This window comes from Erpetoichthys calabaricus, chromosome 7, assembly GCF_900747795.2.
Source record: "Erpetoichthys calabaricus chromosome 7, fErpCal1.3, whole genome shotgun sequence".
Classification (NCBI taxonomy): domain Eukaryota; kingdom Metazoa; phylum Chordata; class Cladistia; order Polypteriformes; family Polypteridae; genus Erpetoichthys; species Erpetoichthys calabaricus.
The window spans coordinates 29,255,567-29,263,119 of NC_041400.2; positions in this window are offsets into that span (position 1 = coordinate 29,255,567).

A 7,553-nucleotide genomic window follows, 5' to 3' on the forward strand; every position below is an offset into this window, starting at 1 on the left:
CAGAGCCACCACTCCGCCTTTACTATATATTGTAACGCAAATGGCTACTTTTACTCTGATATATTTTGCTAGACACATTTGTCACTGTAATAACAAACCAGAAAACAAATAGTCAATGCAAATATGCAAAATGCTTTGCACATTCAGTGATCTTAAATAAAGGCTTCCCTTGCCGTAGGAAAATGTGTGTATACAAACCTGGGATGAATTTGAAATCAATCCTGTCCGCAGTCATTCCACCTCGCTGCAGCCTGCAGAACATGGCAGAACTGGATGTTTAGGGTGGGGCTGGACATTGGTGATGGCCTAGTGTCAGTCATTCTCAGAGCTGATGCTGGGTTCAGACATTGTCTTCACAACAGCCTCCAAACGGGGTGAGGCTAGATGCTTTGCGTGGGTTTGAATGTTGGAGACACACAATCCCAGTCAGTTATTTCCAAAGCTGATGCCACTGTGTTCTGACACTGTCCTCACAGCAGCCTGCCAAATGGGGCAGAGATGATCTGCAGCCTCCAGTGAGATGGGTTTGTGAGTTCACTTGCTGTAGTTCACTCAACTCATCATTTGTCTTGCTCACATATCTTTGCAAATTATTCTGGGCAAAATAATAATAATAATAAGTTTTATTTAGGACACTTTACAATTTGGCGGCACAGTGGGTAGCGCTGCTGCCTTGCAGTTGGGAGACCTGGGGACCTGGGTTCACTTCCCGGGTCCTCCCTGCGTGGAGTTTGCATGTTCTCCCCGTGTCTGCGTGGGTTTCCTCCCATAGTCCAAAGACATGCAGGTTAGGTGGATTGGCGATTCTAAATTGGCCCTAGTGTGTGCTTGGTGTGTGGGTGTGTTTGTGTGTGTCCTGCGGTGGGTTGACACCCTGCCCGGGATTGGTTCCTGCCTTGTGCCCTGTGTTGGCTGGGATTGGCTCCAGCAGACCCCCGTGACCCTGTGTTCAGATTCAGCGGGTTGGAAAATGGATGGATGGACACTTTACAGTTCATTAAAGAAAATTAAAAGACAGTAGAATTTACATAGAAGAAAATTAATAATACTCATTGAAGAGATGTGTTTTTAACAGGAGTTTGAAATGAATAAAAGATTTTTCCTCGCGAAGGCTGAGAGGAAGAGCATTTCAAATTTTAGGGGCTATCACACTGAAAGCTCTGCCACCCATAATTTACTAACCTGTATTTAGGTGCAGTGAGTAAGTTAGCGTCCGATGATCTTAATGCATGGGCAGGAGTGTAAGGAAGCAACAGTTCAGACAGATAATGAGGTGATAAACCATGAAGGGCTTTAAAGGTGAGAAGAATAATTTTATATTTGATTCTTGAAAAGACTGATAACCAATGCAAATCATGGAGGACAGGAGTGATGTGAGCAGATTTTTTAGTGTGTATAAGTAAACGAGCAGCAGAATTCTGAGCATACTGTAATCTATTGATATATTTAGTCTGGAGGCCATCTCACAATGCATTGCAATAGTCCAGATGGGTAGTGATGAAAGCGTGAATGAGTGTTTCAGTATCCTTCACACTGAGCAAAGAATGCAGATGAGCAATGTTGTGAAGATGAAAAAAAGCTGCATGTAATATTGAGCTAATGTGTGATTGAAGAGTAAGAAGCTGATCAAAGATGACACCCAAATTACGGACTAATTAGACTCCAATGACTCCAAAACAGATTATGAAAAATCCCAAGAAAAACCAAAAGGCAATTTCTTTGAATGTGAAACTAGAAATGATAAGGTCTAAGTAAAGTGCTTTATTAAACATTATTTAATGAAAGCCTGTAACCTGTTTGGGTTTGTTTTGATGACTAATGCAATTCTTACACTAATTCTGTCAATTTTGTTATAGTTTGGTTTATTTAAACAAAAATGAGGATAATTGTTGGGACCAGAGAACACATAAAATGTTTTCTATTTAAACTAAATGCAATTTAATCTTTGTGTTATAAAAATTCACTTTATGAAGGGGTTTTCCGTTTAAAGCTGTAGACTGTACACCTCCCGTATTAGCACCTACCCCACTGAAATAAGATACAATCATTAAGATATCTACTCACGCTGAATATCACAGCTTCACGCTGCAGTTACTTGACTTATACTTTACTGAATGTAGTTCATAAAAAAATTTTGGAAGAACTTTTTTGAATACTTAAGTACACTTAACATCAGATACTTTAAAACTTCTGCTTGAGTAGTTTTCCCTAGAAAGTTATCCCTACTTTTACTCAAGTATGGCTGTTGGGTACTTTATACAACACTGACAAAAAGTTTTGCTCAGTTGTATTTTTTCAAGTGAAAAGCAAAGGCGTTTTGCATTTATGAGTAGCACTGAGGCAAAGTTCCACTGGCCTGGAAAAAGTGCTTCTAACAGTCTTGAGAGAATTACATTGTATGCAGTTAACTATGCAGAGTAGATACTGAAGTACTGTGCTTTCATTTAAAATGTATAAAGGTTATAATTTGTAAAAATATTATACACCCTTTGTATAATATACAATTTAAGTGTTATTATAATTAAAATAAAAACACACATCGATGTGCCGTTTGTCCCTAACAAACCACTTTGTTACTCTTATTTTACTGACAGTCGAATAGCTGGTTCCTGGAGCCTGATAAAGAACGTCATGCTGTCTGACGTTTTTACAGATGATGCCATACAACTTACATAGGCTGTGCCTACTGTCTTGCAAGTTTCACTTTAAAACATTACACTGAGAACAGTTAACAAAGTCAGTTACAGCAAAGTTTGGTGGTACTTAAACAAAAATGAGAGTTGTTTTTGAGGAAAGGGGACATATAAAATATTTTCCATTTAAACTACAGTAAATGTAATTAGGCCTTTGTGTTATGAAAATTTATTTTACAAATGGGTTTTCAGGAACACATTAGGTTCTTTTTAAAGCTGCTGGAGACTGCATACCTCTTCTATCAGCACCTATCCCACTGAAATAAAATACAATCATTATGATATTGGCTCACACTTAATATCACTGCTTCAAGCTGCTGTTGCTTAGCTTATACTTTAATAATAATAAATAATAATAATACATTGTATTTATATAGTGCCTTTCCCATGCTCAAGGCACTTCACAGAGTTTAAGAAAGAACGGCAGAGTGTACAGTATATAGCATTGTACTAAACCAGATAAATAAATAAAGAAGATTAAGACAATTCATTGATGATCTTGCCATCAGTTTTTAGAATCCAAAGCAGCTCTTCACCTTCACCACTGACAACTAGGACACAACTTTCAAACACCAAAAACATTTTACTAATACCGCCATTGAATATTCAGATGACACTTCTGAGAATCCAAAGCAGCTCACCAACTCTATCACTGATGATACACAGACAACATAATTGATGGCATACAGGTTACATGAGCATCTTGACATAGAGGTAAACTGAGAGAAGGGTAATAAAGTCAAGTAGAGCTAAAAGCCTTCCTGAACAGATGAGTTTTGAGTTGTTTTTTAAAAGAATTCATGGAGTCAGCTGACCTGATTAATTTCGGTAGGTCATTCCAGAGTCTGGGCGCTATACAGCTGAAGGCCCTGTCACCCATGGAGTGTAGATTAGTTTGTGGCACAACAAGATTGCCAGAATCAGAGGACCTTAGTGGGCGGACAGGCACATAGTGATGGAGAAAGTCACTGATGTAGTTTGGCGTGAGGTCATTTAAGGCTTTGTATGTTATTAGTAGGATTTTATATTTGATTCTGTAAGACACAGGGAGCCAGAGAAGGTGAAGAAGGATGGGTGTGATGTGCTCGCTGCTGCTGGTTTGTGTAAGGATTCTTACAGCCGAGTTTTGAATAAGCTGGAGCTGTGATATAAGATTAGAAGGGGCACCTGCCAGTAGGGAATTACAATAATCGATGCGGGATGTGATAAAAGCATGGATGAGTTTCTCAGCATTAGAAAAGGAGAGGAAGGAGCGAACACGGGATATGTTACGGAGGTGAAAGTAAGAAAGTTTCTTAATGTGGTTTCTTATGAATAAGAAAGGGAGGAATCAAAAATGACACCATGATTCTTTGCAGTAGAGGCAGGTCTGATGAGATCACCGCCAAGATGGACTGGGAAGGAGCTCATTTTATTAAATTGCACTTTAGTTCCATTTTGCAGAAGTTCAGTTTTGTAGCAATTTAATTTTAAAGAGTTCTGCTCCATCCAGGTTTTAATTTCACTGAGGCAGGTTGTGAGTTGAGAAAGCTCTGATAAAGTTCCACTTTTAACATTGAAATAGAGTTGAGTATCGTCTGCATAAAAATGATAACCCAGTCCAAAGCTATGAATAATATGGCCAAGGGGAATGTAATACAACTTACATATAAAAAAGAAGTTTGGAAGAACTTTTTTTAATTGTTTACTGTATAAAACAGGGAGAGAGCCTGCATTTACTTGTTCTTTCAATACACAGCTACACTTGATATCAGACACTTTAAAATTTCTACTTCACTAGTTTTCCCTAGAAAGTTATCTTTACTTTTACTTGGGAAGTGATGTTGGGTACTTTATACAACACTGACTAAAAGTTTTGCTCTGGTTTTTTGCAAGTGACAAGTGGAGGAGTTTCACATTTATCAGTAGTGCTAAAGCAAAGTTCCATGGCCTGGAGAGAGTGCTTCTAACAGTCTGGGGAAAATTAAATTGTGTGCATTTAAACACACACAGTAGATAACTAAAGTGCATAAAGGTTGTAATTTCTTCCTCTATGGTATATTAGTTTCTACAACATTTTTACCTTGGGTTTTTAATCTGCACCCACGGGGCATCCACAGTTTATTTTTCCAAACCTATTATGACCTCAGGTGTACAGTAATATGTTCATCCAGAACAGTGGGAATCCCATGGACACCTGCAGAACTGAACCTGAATCCTTGCAACTCCAATGTTTAGTCTACTTCATGGTTGGGAGGTGAAGCTTATCTTGGCAACATCAGACATAATGCAGGGCATCAGTCTATCACAGGACACACTCAGGCACATGGCAAATTAGAGTCACCAATTACCGGTAATAGAACATCCACGCCTTATCACCAAGCTGCCTTGTTTTGAGTTAATGCATTATATAAAGTGTATATCTTGTAAATCAGTAAATTGGATTTATGTTGATTTAAGACACCAGCGCGACTTCCAAGTGCTCTACATGAAGAGTATGGCGCGCACAAAAAGGCGAGCTTCAAAAGGGCAACCTCAATTGGGCGCAGCAAATAAAGGCAAATGCAACAAAATTATTATAGAAAATTTATTAGATAAAGGCAATGATTGAACATATATAAAGGCGAAAGCAAGTATATTAAAACATCCAATTAATTAATGCATGAACTTCTAACGAACTATTTCTAAAGCTCTCTATATTTCGTTGTTTTCTGCTCTTTGTTGTTACACTTGAAGCTGTAGATTATGTGCAATGCCATGTAGATATTTTATTATTATCTACTATTATTATCTATCTATTATTATCTAAATTATCTACGAACGCCTTTATTCGCCACGCCCAATTGAGGTCGCCCTTTTGAAGCTCGCCTCTTTGTGCGCGCCCTTATTGAAGGATACCGAGTAAGGTTTGCTCACCTGGCCCATCACTATGAGCTAAGTGTTTTATGGCAAGATGGTGATGAGATTCTCAACAAATTGACTGTTCTGTGCCATTTGTAGACTCCCTTTCAGAGGCACTTTACTGACAATTATGATTAGAAAGGAGGAGATTACTTCCCAAATGGAAATAAGCTTTTATTTAATGCTAAATAAGTGTTTATGTTATATAGTGCCTTTTATCATAAAAACAATACCAAAGCACTTCGACACAAGGTAATATTTGTAAAACTACAGCCTGGCAGGCTGCTGGCACATAGTGGGTGACTACCAGTCCACTGCTTTAGCTTCACTCTCTTCTTCAAATTCTGTATGTCTCCTCAAAGTTCAGGTTTAATTGATTATAATCTCTAACTAGTGGTAACTCTTTTAAGCAAGACACTTTCTCAATAGGTGGCCTTGCCATGCAAAGTATTTTAGCGGCCAGTAGCACTTTAATACAAGCTGGGAACTGTGCATATGTTGCAGGGTCTTCAGTCAGATTTGCTAATATTTGAAAGTGGTTAAATAATTTAGCGTAACTAAGATTAGAAGGTGCATCCTATTTAAATTTCAGATGAGCATGAAATATTGAATTGATGGAGCATCTCTTAATTTGAATGTGTGCCGATGCAAATTAGCTGCGAACACTGGCAGATGGAGGTAAAGCTGAAAAAATTCCTTTAAGGCGATAATGCAGTGTAGGAGAATACTGTAATAGTCATATATCACTGAAACTGCTTAGTCCATTTGAGGGTCATGAAGAACCAGAGCCTTTCCCAGTAGCATCGGGAACAAGGCATGGACAAAGCAGCAACCAAATGCAGGACATATGAACTGATAAAGGGTTACTTTAGAGTTGGTACTTAGCCATCTTTGGAATGTGACAAGACAACTGGAGTGCCAGTCCTTTCATCCATTGTGAATGGTCCACTTTCCTTTCAAAAGTGACAGTCCATACATGTGTACCACAGCATAAAGAATGTCACCCGGGCTTTCACAGCTCCTCCACAGCATCAACCCACAAAAGACAAAATCTTTTGGCTTATTTATTACTTCACTGCTATCCATTCCTATTTATCAAACACCGTGGATTCTGATCCTCAAATAACCCAGTTTGGCGTAATTACAAATGAAATGGAATTTTTCCTTGAACAAATTCGTGTGATACCTTTTGTTATCCTACTATTTCATTACATCTCATTTATTAGATGGTACAACTTTACAGTGGGTATGAGAAATATTGTCATATTCAAAAAGAAACAGAAAATCTAATTGGCTACTTCTCAAAGACACTTCAGGGTTTGGCAGCATTTTCAGCACAACCTAACCTCTAACCTTAAGCCTAACCCACAGCTAACATACCTCGGGATGAGCACTGATCTTACTCAATGGTGCTAAACTTTCTAGCCAGTTGCCTCACTGGGATTGTAAGGTTTCATTTTTCTTTTTGGGTGGGGTAGGCCATCTCTTTTTGTATCTGCATATCCTATACTGTGTCATAAGAAGTTAGTGCCTCTCCCAGCAGCAGTGGGTTAAAGGTGGGAACCAACCATTAACTTAACACACATTTGTTTTTCTTTGTGATTTCTCTGCTGATACGATACATGGTTGCAGTCATGACCTTGTCATGTTATGATTTTTGCACAGTTGTATTATATTTTATGTTTGGTTTTGCATTTAGCCCTTCTGCTCTTGATTATTTAGAGGTTTGGGAATGTGCTAAATTCAATTCTGTCTTTCCTTTATTCTTTCATTTTCATTTTGAAGGTTTCTTCATTGTTATCACTGTAGTTTTGCTATTCCTGCACCACCATTTTGTATTCTACAGGTGCTGCTCTTATCAACACCGAACAGTGTTTCGTTGTTAGTTAAGAACCTTTAAGTTGCTACCCTTGTGACAACCGGAAGTCATGATGTGTGATGTCTTCGATCAAACAGCAGCTTTATGAACTTCAGGGTTGT